At 32.4% G+C, this 16,619-nt stretch overlaps 1 long non-coding RNA gene and 1 pseudogene across 1 annotated transcript; one reads left to right on the top strand and one right to left on the bottom strand.

The window, feature by feature from the left end:
- Window positions 1–1,486: 1,486 nt before the first annotated feature.
- LOC136067163 (uncharacterized) lies at window positions 1,487–4,263 on the bottom strand. The gene is made up of 5 exons (XR_010628689.1): window positions 4,062–4,263; window positions 3,844–3,983; window positions 3,229–3,328; window positions 2,972–3,117; window positions 1,487–2,016 (listed from the first exon to the last, which is right to left on the bottom strand). It is a non-coding gene; the product is annotated as an uncharacterized LOC136067163 (long non-coding RNA).
- A 3,685-nt stretch (window positions 4,264–7,948) lies between these two features.
- The window catches only part of LOC112027320 (L-type lectin-domain containing receptor kinase IX.1-like), a 34,372-nt pseudogene continuing 25,701 nt past the window's right edge, over window positions 7,949–16,619 (top strand).

The following is a 16,619-nucleotide window of genomic DNA, read 5'->3' as shown; positions in this document are numbered from 1 at the left end:
GAATCAAGGGGGGGCTAATGTACGGCACCATGGTGCCCAGATCCATTTGGGTCTTAAGTTCTAACACAACAGTGCGGCCTATGGCCCCAATCTCTTTATACTCAAAACCCCAGTCTAAGCCCACACAAACTGCAAGCCCAAGTTTCATCACTTGATCCTTGCTCGATGAACCATTACCGAACAATAAAGGAAGAATAACATCCAAACGCACCATCATTAGCATACCCGGTAGTGCCCAGAGAAGCATCGCTGCCGGGCATGCCTGTTGGAGTAGGAACCAAATTCCAAGGCCACTTTTACCACATTCCACTCCCACCTAACCATCCACTTGTGGCTGATGATATTGGACCTCCAATTGCACTAACTGTGACAGTAATCATGATCCATCCACTGATTTAGAGCTATAAATATGAGAAGTTAGAAGAGGAGAGGGGGTTGGAAAAAAGGAGAGAAAACACATGGGAAGGGAGAGATAGCTTCATTGAGTCTCTGTGCTGAGAACAACCAAAAGTAAGAAATTCAAAACCCACTTTACAAGTAAGTTGTGAGCCTAATGGAGGTTTAGCCCAATAGCCTTGTTGTTAGCGTGCACAAAACTCAAAAGGAAAAAATTGGAAAAAGCTGCTGCCTATTGTCCTTGGCTGTAGTATACAATAATCTGGACTAAAACAAAAGAATGAACACAAGAATGAAATATGCCAAAAGCACTACTCTTCTCAAGGTAGTAATTCTAAAACAATAGAATGAACACAATTAGCAATGTCCTACCATATCTTACCTTATGGTCCAAATATTTGTTTCAAAACGTAGTTCAATTCACTTGCATAAATTGGAATCTTCTGTTTGAGTGAAGTATTCCCATTTATTCCAATTATGGTTAAACATATAATAATCTAGCAAATAACTAAAATGAAAGTATTGCACATGTTTTCTTTAAAGAGAAATGTTATGAACACAACATTTTTACAATATTAGTGTCAATCACTTTTATTATGTAAAATAAAAGTACCAACCAATCAGATCAAGACATGTTAGTAGTTGTAAAAACAGAAATGAAAAAAAATTGTATTCACTGGACATATTTTAATATGAGAAAAACTTTTTGACATTCCAAGTTATCAACTAACAATTAAAATGTGTTGTGTGGGAGACAATAATGCCAAACTGTTCAATCTAAATACTATAAAAAAAATAAATAAATAAATAAAGTTTTCACCTTTCTTCAAAGTGCAAAAATTGTACAGGGTAATTACACCAAACAAGTTGCCTATGCAATTATTAAAAAAAAAAAAAAAATTCCAATTTCAATTATAAAAAGGTGTCGGAATATCAAATCTTAGCAGAAGACTAATACATGTATAAGAAGAAAAATGAGAGGGAGAGAGAAAAAGAAAGGTGTTTTTTGGGGGGGGGGGGGGGGGGGCAAAAGAGAAGACCACGGTGCTTGTTTAAACTTAGGTTCCACTTACAACATTTACAAACCACTTAGCTGCCAAGTGCTAATACTCACAACTTTCAACAAACACTTGCTGCCCACCAAATTGATACCAAGTGAAGGCCGAAGGCCTTGACATAGCAACTTTGAAAAGTATTATAGGTCCTATATAGTTATGTTTCAACTGTTTGTACCAATTTAAAAATAGGCCAAGGGGAGTACAACAAACATCTATTAGACAAAATAATACCTTACATGGAACCTAAGTCCAAAAGAAAAATATATAGAATAAAAAATAAAGAAGCTTGTTCTACAAATTCTCTCATGACTTTGATAGGGAGAACCCTCAAAGATAACAATATAGCAATAGTCTTCCTATGCACTTTTCAACTTTGACAGCCCATGAACATATTGAAACTTCTTCAAATTCTTACACTGAAATGAAACACCAATCCATTTGCCTTTCTTAGACCCTGAAGCTTCCATGAGGACCATGATTTGCCTGAGAATAGGAAAATTTTTCATCTGCTTCAATGTTGTTGCAGACTCTGTTTCTTAGCACTTCTCTCCTTCCAAAAGCACTACATAAAGACAACATTCTATTAGAATTATTCTCAAATAAAATATGATCAATAAAAAAAATGTTTGCTTCTCCTTCCAAAGGCAGGAACAGAGAGGTACACCCCAATAAGAAATTGAACAATTAATAAAATTTCTTAGTTTCCGTTTAGTTAAGTTGTGCCCCCAATTATTGAATAATTGTTTTAAGTCTATTGCCGGAGAAAAGAAGAAGCAACTATTAGACAATATTGAATAAAAATAAAAATGCTATATTTTTCATCTCAAAGATTCGACATACAACATTGTTCATTTTGCAAAGATGCTAAGTCCTTGACCCTAATTTCACAAAGATTAAACTCACATTGAATAAAGTTATGTAAGACCCACATTCTTTTTTGCTAAATAATCAAGTGAGAGTGGCCCTTACACACAATTCAATCATTGAATTTTTAATTCCATTTTAAAGAACAAACAACTTGAAAGATAAATATTCACATAAAAAATAGGCAGGGAAGGGAGGAACAATAAGATCAAAATTAAAGGCAAAAAAAATGTATAACCACGTCACTTCAAAAATATTTAAGGAGCAACATAATTGGCAAATCAAATATCAAATATAAATTAGAAGAAGAAAGATGTATATTAAGTAATGAAGCACACTTGCAGCCCATGCCTCAATTCCAATATGGCAACAAACAGAAGCCAAATTCACAGCCTCAATGCTTAAATCAAGGAGCTAATTTAGTACAGATAAAGCATGATAGATTGCCCCCTAATATCATGCCCAATGTCTGACTTTGATCTTAGCAATTACCTTAGGAATATATTATGCATTTACTTTATAACTTTTCCTTGTACAAATTACTTTCTATAAATGATGTAAATAGAATTTCTAATAAACATATTTCAAGCCTGAATCACTGTCCATGATTCCAACAGTATTAAAAGCATGTAAAATTTTCAAATTGATCATACCCTTTCTGGCAGAAACAATGGTGTTTTTTGTATTGCATGAACATGGCAATCATCATTTGGACTTCTTTCTAGAGCTGCTAGGTACTGATTCATCAAATGGAGCCAACGATGCAAAAGCTAATTCGTCATATCAGCATAGTTGATTCCTGTTGCAAAAAGCATTGAATGTTTCTTCAAAGTTTTAAGTAAAAATTTATTTAAAATTGAAAGTGAATAAGAAAAACCTAAACAATGAGAGATGTGGATAAGGAATTCACCATCATTGTCTAGTTTGTGATTTTAATGGTGACCCAATCATCAGACCTGATAATGTTCATCATTGCTGTATCTTCATCATCAACTTAAGCCCTTGTATCACTATAACACATGGCAGCAATTTAAAAGTATAAAAAAAAAAAATAATTAAGACAAACAATTTAGAATGGCAGAAAAGAATACATGGCCGACCCTCTAAAGATCTATAGCCTCAGAAGCATGAACACTCCAAAATCCCTATACTTTAAATAAAAATAAAATACACCTAAATATATTAATTGATTTAATCCCTATATCCCCAACGTATCATTGCTTAATTTTTTTTTAAGAATCGACATATCACTGTGTGATCCATGTCCATATCAACCCCAAAATTTTGGGATTAATGCTTGGTTGATGTTGTTGTTTTAGTAAGAACACATAATTTATGTGCACTCAGTATGTCCATAATTACATCGAATTATCAGTTTTTGCTTTGCATATAACATAAAAATACCAACACATAAATGAACAAATCAATGTAGAATTTGATTATTAATATGAAACAAAAATTCATTTCAAAGATAAAACTTAAAGAAGGCCAAGATTAGATAAAAGTGAACATATATGTATACAACTTGCATTTCAAGGATTGGACCGTAGTTGAACATCATCAACAGTGCAATAGTGGTTGAGTTTTTGAATGCACTCATCGACTATCAATTGTACTCCAGGGGAACACTTTTTCCCTTCTGTTAATATCTGTAGGAACAACTCTCTGCCCAAAATAAAAAATCAATTAGCATTTAGTTAAACTCAAAATTTGAAGGAAAAATAAAAAATAGATTTTATTTACCACAGATTGGCCCGTGTATATGCCTCCTGAAATCTGAAAGAGTAAAGTAAAGAAGTGGAAATCATTAGTAATATAAGAAACGGTGGAAAATGTAAGAACCTGAAAGAGGAACAGTCAAATTGGCAAAGATTGAGATAACCATCCCGCTTTCCATTTGCTTTTGATTTTGCCTAAAAGGAGGAGGGGAGGATAGAGGCGAAATTGAATCTAGTTTTTTTTATTTCATAGTGGAATCAAGTTTTTCATACGGTAAAAAGACCTAAAATAAATATCAATGCAACATTCAATCCTATTCTTATTTAATCCCAACAATTTCCTTAAGATTAGAAACAGAAGTACCCAAACCAAAATCAATATTTTTAGTTATTTCTGTAATCTAAAAAAACTAACAAAAACAAAACAAAAGCAAATATCTAAAATTGAGAAAACAAACATTTTGATAGAGAATCCAAAAACCCAAAACAAAAACGAATCAAATCTAAACCTACCCAACAAAAAAACTTAATTAAAAGTAATGTTTTATACCCAAACCTACAAAATTGAGGAAAAAATTTACCTTTGTTGATGTCGGTTCTGGCAATCTGATGGTCTAAGTCTGGCAAGGGATGGTGATGACTGACGGTATGAACTCTGTCTCCACTGTATCGTAAGCCTTTTTTTTATTATTTGACTTTAACCGTTTTTTTTTAATAATAATTAAACCAAAACAAANTGCAGAAAGTGAATAGTAAATTTCTGCAATTACTCGATTCCAACTTTATAATAAACATACTTTAAGAAGCTTAATTCTAGGCTCTAAGTTTTGATTATGGTTTGCCAACATTACACATTGAAGTTCTAATAGATTTAGATCATAAATCCTTAGAACCTAACAATTAGGATAGATTTTGGTGGGTTTTCAAGCTGGGCATTGAATTAAATAAATAAATACAGTGGCATTTGCTCATATAAGAATGCAATGTGATAATCTTTGCTTCATTAACTCTTCTAATATTAGTTCATCCTTTATACTTTAATGAGACACGCTAGATGTTCAACTCAATGGATTTCCATTATTTTTGGTTCTTTACTATTGCAGCTCTTACTTAATTACTTATGAAATAGCATGTGTACTTATGAAATAGCATGTGCTACTTTTATTGGTTCTATATGCTATTTGAATGTAAGCTTATAATGGTATTTGATAGGGAAACAGGATTTGACCAGTAAAATGGTATGTGCTGCTTTTTTAATTTATTTAAATACATCTGCTTAGTTGTTGTGAACTTTATTTCCAATATATTGGACCAGTGAAATTTTTATTAAAGTTGAGTTTCAATTATTTTAGTTTTCATCTTTACTTAGTTCATTTCATGGTAGTTACTAGAGAACTTGAACAAATCTTTGGTTATTTTATTCTTTGTCTGTTGAGATGGCAAGGCAAAAGGAAAGTCTACGTACACGTTCCAGAGTGGAAGGTCTTCAGAAGGAGCTTCTACCCAAGATGCGGATCAATCATTGCATCAAGAAATGCATGAAGCTTTTACACAAGGTATGGGTCTGATTGTACTATCTTCTGTTTTTAGTGTTTATAAGAACAAGAACAAGAAAGTCTAATAGTCAGCTTAAGTTAATGAATCTATGAGACTAGCTATAAAGTCAGCTTAATTTCCACTTTGACTATTGTTTGGGAATGCCTGTGTTGGTTATAACAAATAAGTGTTCATAAGGTTGAATAGTATGGAAATTAGGTTGTTTTGTATGGTAGGAATATCAGCACATGCGTAAGGTGTTGTTGCAGATATTAGCACATGTTCAATCATTTTTCTAAAAATAATGCCAAAGTTGGACTCCATCTAAAAAGAGATTAGGTAGCAGCTTCATAGGTATCTAAAAATAAAAAATAAAAATTGGAACACTTAAAAAAAATAAAAAAAATGGTGTTATCTAGGAGAGTCAATATCGAATGACTGAACAAGTAACACACTTAAAGTTTTAAGTAACACACACTCTCTGGCCGCGCCCACACCACCCCACCAATCCCAACAGTTCTTTGGGCGTCTCTTCAAGTCTTAATCCTTTGTTGTCATGCTCTTGCACTTTTGTTCTTAAGAGTTGGTCTGTCTCTGCCTCTCTTTCTATATTGCATTCTATAGGAATTTTGTTTCACTCTTGATTTCTCCGTCTCCATCGAAATGATTTTTAGTTTTGATATTTGGCTCAAATGGTTATGATTGGTAGGAATAATTGTATTTGGTGAGTGATTAGTTTCTCAGATCTTATTATTGTCAAATTAGATGCATTTATATTTTATGGTGATGACCTTAGTATTTCATTTTGAGTTTTGATTCCAGAGTCGTGGATAAAACAAAGTACTTGAAGTAGTTGAGGTCTCAAAGGATATACATGATTCTAAAGAGAATTTACCATCTATCAATTTCAATGACAAGATTCTAAACTGCAAGTATAGGTGCACAATCCAAACTCTGTATGAGTAACAATGATTGTAGTTTGTGAACCAAATATGTTGGAGAGATTGTAATAGAACTTGAAATTTCACTTTTAACTCTTAATTACAATTGCATTTTTGGTCCATTCTATTGTTTTATTTATTTATTTATTTTAAACTATTTCTGATAATAATATTATACTCAATCCATCTTTATTTAATCATCCTATTGTTTGAGACTTCCTATTATAGAAAGCACACAAATTTGAAATTCATACTTAAATTTAAGACCCTTGATAGGAAAAAATTATATTCGTTTAATTAATCATTAGCTTTTAGTTTTATCTAAGTATAATATATTAAGTTGATTGTTTCCTGATTCATAAAATGATCCCATGCATTGCGCGGGTTAAATGCTAGATTGTATAGATATCGAACTCCACTGCAAAAAAAAAACGGATTATTCGTTGAGTTTAAAGGCTGGTCTATACGAGTAAGGCCCAAGTCCCTACCTTCTGTGGGCATAGGAATCGTTGAACCCCAAGGTGTAAGGAAGAAGGTCATCCCATCTGCATATTCAGTTTGATTCTCCGAATCAATAACAAAGGAAAAATGGGTTGTGAAATTTGTGAGATTTCTAGAGGCCTTGTCCCACAGGTGCATGGGTTAAGTATTGATGTATTTTTCTTTATCCTTGTGCAGATATGAGATTGGTGGCAAAAAGATTTTTTGTGACACTACTTGAACTCAATTTCATTTTTGTAATATATGGAAGACATCTTTCATCTATATATATACTATTGTAATTACTTTGTGAACAACTTACTTCAATGGTTTTAATAGTATAATGGTTTTTTATTTACATTTTAGATTGTATGGATGATTTGTTTATGGATGTGGTTGAAAATGAATGGATAATTTGTTTATGGATGTGGTTGGAAATGAATAGGTTAATGTAATGTAATGTAAGGCAAGTAAATGTAAAGAACATTAATAATAAAAAATAAAAATAAAAATAAAAATAAAAAAGGGTGACAAAAATTTTTGTCACCAATAGGTTGAACTGATTATAAGCATAAATTGGTGACGAAATAATTTGTCACATAAACTATTGAATTGAAATTGAAAATTAAAAATATATATATATAAACACACAATCAGTGACAAAAGATTTCATCACCTTATATGGTCAAATAAAAAAAATACAATTGGTGACGAAAAGTTTCTTCACTACGACATTCAGTGACAGGACTTAGGTGATGAATGTTGCTTCGTCACTATATGTCTTCGACAATAAAATAAGGACATATTATGACGAAAAGTTTCGTCACCATAGTCCACTTTTGTCTACTTTTGTTGTAGTGATTCCAAATACGTGACTCGACCCTTCCACCCTGGTGTGTGCTTGCTGCCCATGAGTTGGATTGCTTGGCTTTTTGTGTAAGTTCTCTCACACGAAATGCTAGAGTTGAAACTTGAAACAACTAAACCAGTGAAGTTGAAGGATAAAGCACTTGTAAATGTAAATGGGGTTAGTACAGAGAAGAAACTGGTGATCGTGAAGATATAAAAGAAGATGAAAAGTTGTGGGAATAGGAAATGATTGAGCTTGAAGTTGTAAACAACCATGATTAAAACGTTGGTATTAGGGTTGAGATATTGCAGCTGTACTATAAATCAACGTAACTTAAATAAGTAATTAAGTATTCAGTATAAGTCTTAAAGAAGAAGAAGATGAGAAAGATCCGTACGTCATTGCCGCAGGGATAGAGAAATGTCAAATTGAAATACTAGGACTTTTCACCCAAAAAAAAAATTTGAAATAGGACCAAAAGGCATAGAATTAGTCATTCTTTTAAATAATAATAATAATAATAACCTTAATTAATACCAAAGTTTTAATCATGGTTGTTTTGTTTACAACCTCATGATCAAACATATTAATCATATTCCCTCTCTCAAAAAAAAACAAAAAACATTAATCCTATTTACACAGCTTTTCGTCGTCTTCTATCTCTTTATGATCACTAATTTCTTCTCTCTACTAACCCCATTTACATTTACAAGTGTTATATCCTGCAACTTCACTAGTTTTAGTCATGCCAACACTAACATATCAAATGAGAGCGCTTACCCTGAAAACCAGTTAAGTAATTTAATTCACGAGCACCATACTCACAAAAAGTTGATGGGTCAAGCCACATATTTCAGAACCATGTAGGGTTGGAACCATGCTAACTTTTTGGATCACCCCGGCATGGTTTGTGTCAAATTAATTTGTATACAAAGTTGGCCCCTCATGCTAATTTTGGACCCAATTAGGTTGCATAATTTTTGTCATTTTTTGCGAACTTATTTCTCAGCCTTGTGAATGTCGATTTGACTAAAAAAAAAAAATTACTGAAAAGAGTGTGACAACAGATTTTCTAAAGATTCCATCTTTGTAGCTTTGATTTTGGAATTAGCAAGATATGAGTATAGAAGAATGATACAAAACACAAGTTTTGGGGAGAAAATGGGCAAATGCCCATTTCAAAAAAAAATCCAGCATTTTGCCCTATTTTCCAAACTAATTAGGGAAATGTCATTATTTTGAAACTCGATTTTTTCAAAATTGAGTTATTAAAAAAAAAAAATTCTTGAGCCCTATAATGGCGTTTTAAGGAGCTTATAGTGATGTTTTAAGGACCTATAGTGGCATTTTATAACTCGATCTCCATGAAGTCGAGTTACATGCAATTTTTTTTTCTTTTTTTTACCAATAACTCGATTTCATGAAGATCGAGTTACAAAACGCCACTATAGGTTCTTAAAACATCACTATAGGCTCCTTAAAAACGTCACTATATGGCTTAACTCGATTTTGAAAAAATTGATTTTCAAAAGAATGGCATTTCTCTAATTAATTTGAAAAAGATGGCAAAATGCTGGATTGTCTTTTTAAAAAGCGTAAAGGCCAATTTTTTCCCATGTTTTGGTCATTCGTATTTTTGTGTTTTCTCTTTACTCAAGGGAATTTTTGTGCTTTGAACATGCCAAATCAAAAGTTATCATTAGATCCTTCCAATGGTATCTTATTTAAGTCAATTTAACATTGTTTGGGCTTTATGACACTTTCTCAAAAATGGCAAGAAAGTTGTGATATCTTACGCGTTTTGAGTCCGATATAAAAGCTCATAAGCGGACATTTAAATGAAATTCTGTAATCTTTCAAATGAGCTTGAATTTATCACGATCGAATGATTGAATTCTTTGTCAACTCTTAGTTAAACTTTTGTCAACCTTTGTCTAATAATATCACATGATGTATTTGAGTAACATAAGATGGATTTTGGTGGTAGGGTAATTTTTTTAGTTCATTTGGCCATCAATTAGCTTGGTCAAACTCTATCAAAGTTTGTTCAATGGAATTGTTAGGACATATGTGAATCATGTTAGGAACATATATCAATATTTTATATGATTGGCTGATCCTTTGACAAAACACACTTTACTTGTAATTGGGTAGATTTAGGATGTGTTTAATGCTTCAAGGAACATGGTTTCAAGATTAAGTGTTAAAGTCATGCAAGTCTGTTCAAGAAACAAGTAAAGAAGTGTAGGATTTTAAAACTTGACAGCTAGCTCGACAGCTAGTATCTATCAAGGTTTAAAAGGCTACTAAAACCTGATGCTTGACAGCTTTTCGACAAATAAGCTATCTATCAAGATTTATGAAACTCAGTTTTTCAGAGCTGATTTCACTTCAATCTGTGAATACATGTTTGGAATTTCTTTTCTCATAACCCTAAACATATACAATGATTGTTTTAAGGGCCGTCAAAAGTTGCTCGAGTGTGAAGCGAAGTTGTGTTCATGCAAATTGTGACTGGAGACAGAATTTGCCCTAGTTCATTTTTCTCTTGAAGAAGCTGCTATGTTTATACACTGTAGGGTTTTGTAACCAAGGAGTTTCGTGATCTTCATTATGTGATGAATTGAAAAACTTTGCAGCCAACATCTTTCTCAAGTTAGTGAGTAAGCCACGTACTAGGATTCGTGCATCAAATTGGTTTGTCACATACTGGGAGCCATGCATTAAAAGGAGAGATTGTCACTACAGAACAAGTCCAATTGGGTATTAGGGTAAGGGTTCAATTGTAGGTTGGTATAAGGTACTAAGATTGTTTTACTTGTAACCACTTGTTGTAATAATAGTGGATTCTCGGGAATGGTGACCTTAAAATCACCCGATGGGTTTTTGCCGCGTAAGTTTTCTCCATTCGTAAACAAATCATCGTGTCAATTTAATTTCCGCTGCATTTAGTTATTTAGTAATTTGTTTGTGCTACCACGTGTACTGCATGCTAACTAAATTAATTAATTAACTTGGCTAATTAATTTGTTAATTTATCACAAAGGGTCAATATATTCTTGGCCTATCAGGAGTAATTTTGAAATTTTGGCTCTTAAATCATGAAAATACTGTATCTAACATCTAATATGGAAAAATTAGTCCAATTTTATGATCTTCCCAATTCCCAGGTAAAAATGCAATTTATGCAAGTAATTAAAATCCTTAGTAAACAAACAAAAATTCTTTTCTAATCATAAAAAGTAATTAAGGGCAAACTATTAGATAAGAAGAGTGTTCAACTATGTGTGTCAAGAGCACAAGTATATCATATTGGTTTTTTTTCTTCAAAATTTTAATGGGAATGGTAGTAGATCTAAATCACATATATGTTATTTTTATTTATCATCATTTCTTTCTTAATTGTACCAAACGAATAATAAATATTAGAAGATCATCATTTATTTATAAGCATTTCTTTCTGAATTTATAAAGTGAATGTACATGTGTTTACTATTCATGTTTCTACTATAACTAGAGACAAATATTTTCAATGAAGAACATTAATGCCAAAACAATATCTTGCAACAAAAAAGAAATATGATTTTTTTTTAAAATTTTATTATTTAAAAGAGAAATTACTTCAAAACTTAATAAAATTAAATATTCATAGATTATATTTGCAATTATAAAGAACTTCAATTATTTTTTTCTAAATGGTTCGTTTGAAATTTATTGAGAAACAATTGTTTTCCATAATATATTTAGCCTTAAATCTTAGTATATTATTATTCTTCTTTTTTTTTTTTTTTGGTCATCAAAACCAAAATTCCAATTTTTTTTTTCCTAACCTTAGGATTGATATTAATGTTTACCAAAAAAACAATATAGGAAATGCAGATCTTGTTTTTCACTTTTTATTTAGGTTGGGTAATATTCAAGTATTTAGTCATGGTCAGGTCTAGTGGTATTCGTCACAGTATTATAGACAAATTAGGCCTGAGGATTAATTGTAGCCAATAGAAGGTGAATAAGTGTTTTAGTTAGTATGTAAAGGATAGATTTCCTCTTATGCTTTCAAGTAAGTCTTCAAAATAGTGCATATATAGCAGATTTGTGTTTGGTTTTTATTTTTTCATTAAATTTATTAGTTACTTTTTATAGGCCAAGAATGTATTGACTCCTTGTGATGAATTAATAGATTAATTAGCTAAGTTTATTAATTAATCAAATTAACATGCAAGAAGCGTGGTAGCACAAACAAATCACCAATTAAACTAAATGCAGTGGAAAATAAATTGACACGGTGATTTGTTTACGAATGGGGAAAATCTACAAGGCAAAAACCCCACCGGATGATTTTAAGGTCACCACTCCCGAGAATCTACTATTATCACAACAAGTGGTTACAAGTAAAAGAATTCCAATACTTTATACCAACCTACAGTTGAACCCTTACCCCAATGCCCAATTGGACTTGTTCTGTAGTGACAATCTTTCCTTGTAATGCACAGCTCCTAGTACGTGACTAATCAATTGCGCAGATCCCAGTACGCGACTTCAATCACTAACTAGAGAAGGTTGTAGGCTGCAAAGTTTTTCAGTTCATCACACGATGAAGATCTAGAAGATGCTTGGTCAAAAAACCTTACGGTGTACAAACACAGTAACTTCTTCATGAGAAAGATGAACTAGGGAAAATTCTATCTCTGGTCACAATTTGCTTGAACAAACTTTGCTCAACACTTGTGCAACTTGTGTCACCTTTGATGGCCCTTAAAATAATCCTTTTATATGTCTAGGGTTGTGAGAAAAGAAAGTCCAAACACATAATCACGGATTGGAAGAAAACAGAACAGAAAAATCTATTTTTCTTAAATTCTCGACAGATGGCTATCTGTTGAGCTGCTGTCGAGCCACGGGACTGGAATAGCTCTTTAAGCTCAATAGATGGCTAGCTGTCGAGCTTTAATGACAGGCACTTTTCAGACTTGAATGTTGGATAGACTTTTATGGCTTCAACACTTGATTTTGAAATAAAGTTTCTTGAAGTATTAAACACATCCTAGATCTATTCAAATACAAGTAAAGTACGTTTTATTAAAGGATTAGCCAATTACATAAAATAGTGACATATGTTTCTAACAAGTGAATTCACATATGTCCTAACAACTTTATAGAGGGGGAGGAAGTATGAGATGGTGAGATTAATGGAATATAACATAGAACAAAAGAATTTGAACAGTCTAAGTATACCACTAAGTCACCCAATGTGGGGTTGCCTTAAACCTGGATCTTGGTGTTTTCATGACTTATCAGGCCCTAGGACCCATGGCTTAAATGGTGGCGGCCAACAATAATATATTACATTCATTACAAGGATTTAAGAGTGTTTTTTTTTTTTTTTTAATTTTATTTCAATTGTTACAGTTAGTAGGTGAAGGGGATTGCAAACTTGATTCTTCTTATGATGGATAGAGAATTATATCATTCAGTTACAAGACTTTAAAAATAAGAAGAATGTCCTTTTCTACAATATATAGCCTACTTGACTCATACAAATACAAAAAAGAGGGCCTAATTCCTCAATAGACTTGACTTAGCCAACCCATACGTTGTGGCATTCCTTTGTTGAGTCGTATTGATCTAAAAGTTGCCTAATTTTGTGGATAGACTACAATATTGGTCTACCATGGTTTGACTGACTACAATATTCTTGAGTCTTAGACCCTCTCCGGTACACAACAGGCTATAACCTATAAACAATATATTGCTAGCTAGACAATGGCAAAATATTTTATAATTACCTATGGTTGGATCATAGTAAACAGAGGTCTACATTAATTTGAAAGTTGTTATGAGGTCTATTGCTTAATGTTGTTAATTAGTGGAGGTCAAGAAGGGCCATGTGCCTCCCTTGAGATGAAGTTTTCTTCTAACAAAAGGTTAAGTAACCAAATTGGATTTGAAGAGCTCATTTTACTCCATGGAAGGTTCCTTAAAATAATTGATTCCTCCATTTGCCGCCCCATTTATTTTACATCAAAACAAACGGAGCTTAAAAAAGAGTTGTTACCAAACGATCACATATAACTAGTGTGGAAAATAAACCAAAATGTTTTTGGGCAGTGTAGACGACTAAATTTCTAATTCGAAATAAATCAAACAAGTAAAATAGTTGCACAAATGCGAATTTGTATTGAATATGTGTGGTACAATTCTCTGTGATTACAAAAGAGTGATCCTCTGATTCGATCTCCTTGCAAGACTTATTGATTTGGATTTATGGTAATATGATTGTTACTTGAACACAAAATATCCTTCAATTTGGTTGAGGGATGGATCGAAGATTGCTGAAACGGAATTACAATGAATCTCCGGCTATGAGCTTGTTAGAAATCCTTTGTTCTTCGCGTTCTTCGTGTTCTTCGTGTGTTCTTCGTCTTTGAAGGTTTATGGTGGAAGTTCTTCGGGGCTTTAAGAGCTTGGATCCGTAGAGCTTCACTGATTTGTGATTTGTTGATGTTTTCGGACACTTTAGGCTTGATTCCCGCAAACTTTTAGATCTAGGCGGATGATTTGGATGATTTCTCTTCGAATGTTTTTCGTATTCGAAGTTGAAGTTCTTGAAGTTCTTGGAGGCTTTAGAGCTTGGTTTCAACAGAGCTTCTGGACTTCTAAGTGCTTTAAATGGCTTGGTGTCCTCCTAAATGTCTCAAGAAGGCTTCTATTTATAGGAGCTTTGAGGTGGATGAGCGACACGTGGCGGAGTCTGATTGGTGACACATGTCACAGTCTGATTGGTTCACTTATGTCATCGCTTACATGTGTGAGGTTGCTTAGGTCATTGCTTACACGTGCAAGGCTGCTTATGTCATCGCTTGCACGTGCGAGGTTGCTTATGTCACCGCTTGCACAAGCTGATGCATGGTTGGTTGTTGCATGACACTTGGCAAATTTCTGTTGGCTTCTGAATAGTAATAGTAAAACCTAGCAGCAGCATGTGGCGCTTTGTAATTTGCTACATTTTGTGTATCTAAAAATGAACACTTATTAATAGTTTTTAACATAATTTGTGAACATAAGACTTGAAATTTGTTTATTATTTGATATTAAATTTAATATGTGCACACTTGTTTTATACAAAATAACTTGATAGTAACTCACGTTTGGTGTTAAGGGTAGTAGTAAATTAGCCCACATATTAAAATAATGGTAAAACTTAGGTACAACATTTTGTATGTAATATATATTAAATTTAAATATATAATTGCATTGAATTTATTGTCTTAGAAAAATATAACACACTATTTTCATTTTATTGATCAATGTACAAAATGTTTAAATTTAATTAGAGAACCTAATGTAATATACTTAAGATATTGTACCTAAATGTTTTTTTAAACATTTGCAATTCCGAGTTAAAATCAATAAATTATCATGAATCCAGTGATACAAGTGGTTTATGAGTTCAAACAATAACCTGTCTATAAAATTATAAATGTACAATGGTTAAAAAAAAAAAAAAAAAAAAAAAAAAAGGTAGTCTAGTGATGATATAATAAAGTAGAATAATTCTTCCATGATGTTTTTACTTTTAGAACAAAGGGAATAAGTTGAGTTTGATTGGAAGGAGAGAGTGACAAGCAATACATTAGGACTAATTGGGCCAAACCTCTTTATTGATCACTTACTTAGAAGGATATTGGTCCCCTAATAAGAGCTCTTTCCCTCCTAGAAAAGGAGTTTTGGGTGAAGAAATGATATCTTTATAAGGTATTAACCTATCGGCGACATGAATACATGATGGCATGGATTTTTGTTAGTATAGATAATGGGTTTTATGTGTTCTAATTTTAGGTAATCAAGGCAACCCTGAAGCTAAAAAGAGTTGTTGATCAAATCATTTCGGTTTTAGCAAATCAAAACTTGGTCCTCCGAGATTTAGGTTACTCTGTAGCCATTCAATATAATAATTGAGTTGCATAATCTCATGGTTTACAATAGAAAATGGCGGACAAAATTGGCCTTCCGTCCTTTTCTATCAAACAATCCAGCATTTTGCCCTATTTTAAATTAATTAGGGAAATACTTTTTTGAAACTCGATTTTTTCAAAATGAGTTATTAAAAAAAAAAATTCTTGGACCCTATATGGCTTTTAAGAAGCTTAGTGAGTTTTAAGACTATAGTGGCATTTTATAACTCAGCTCCATGAATCGAGTTAATGCAATTTTTTACCATAACTCAGTTCGTAGAGTCGAGTTAAAAACGCCATTATAGTCCTTAAAACTCATTATAGCTCCTTAAAATGCACTATATGGCTTAACTCGATTTTGAAAAAATTGATTTTCAAAAGAATGGCATTTCTCTAATTAATTTGAAAAAGATGGCAAAATGCTGGATTGTCTTTTAAAAAGCGTAAAGGCCAATTTTGTCCCAGAAGATGCAAATAACTAATTACTCTTAGTTTCACAAAACTTGCTCAAACGAGTTACCACTGGAGTGTCCAGTGACATTGTTGTTAATATTGCTTTTCAAAATTTGAAACCACCCATCAACTTATAGAACGTAGTGATCTCGGTCAATTGTGATGCTCAATTCAATAACTTCATTTTTTTGCACTTTTTCCTTTTAACAAAAGACAATGAATATATCAAAAGAGAAAGGAAAATTGTGGCGGAATAAACCAAAACTTAAAGCTATGTTAGGTCAATTAAGAAAATAAGTGAGTATAATTTAGAACTAAATAAATGAACCACTTTTTTTTTTTTTTTTTTTTTTTTTTTTTTTTTTTTT

The sequence above is a fragment of the Quercus suber genome, unplaced genomic scaffold (genome assembly GCF_002906115.3).
Source record: "Quercus suber isolate HL8 unplaced genomic scaffold, Cork oak 2.0 scaffold_5, whole genome shotgun sequence".
NCBI classification, from domain to species: Eukaryota; Viridiplantae; Streptophyta; class Magnoliopsida; order Fagales; family Fagaceae; genus Quercus; species Quercus suber.
Note: the sequence above shows the minus strand (reverse complement) of the source record. Positions and strands in the feature narration are given on the sequence as shown.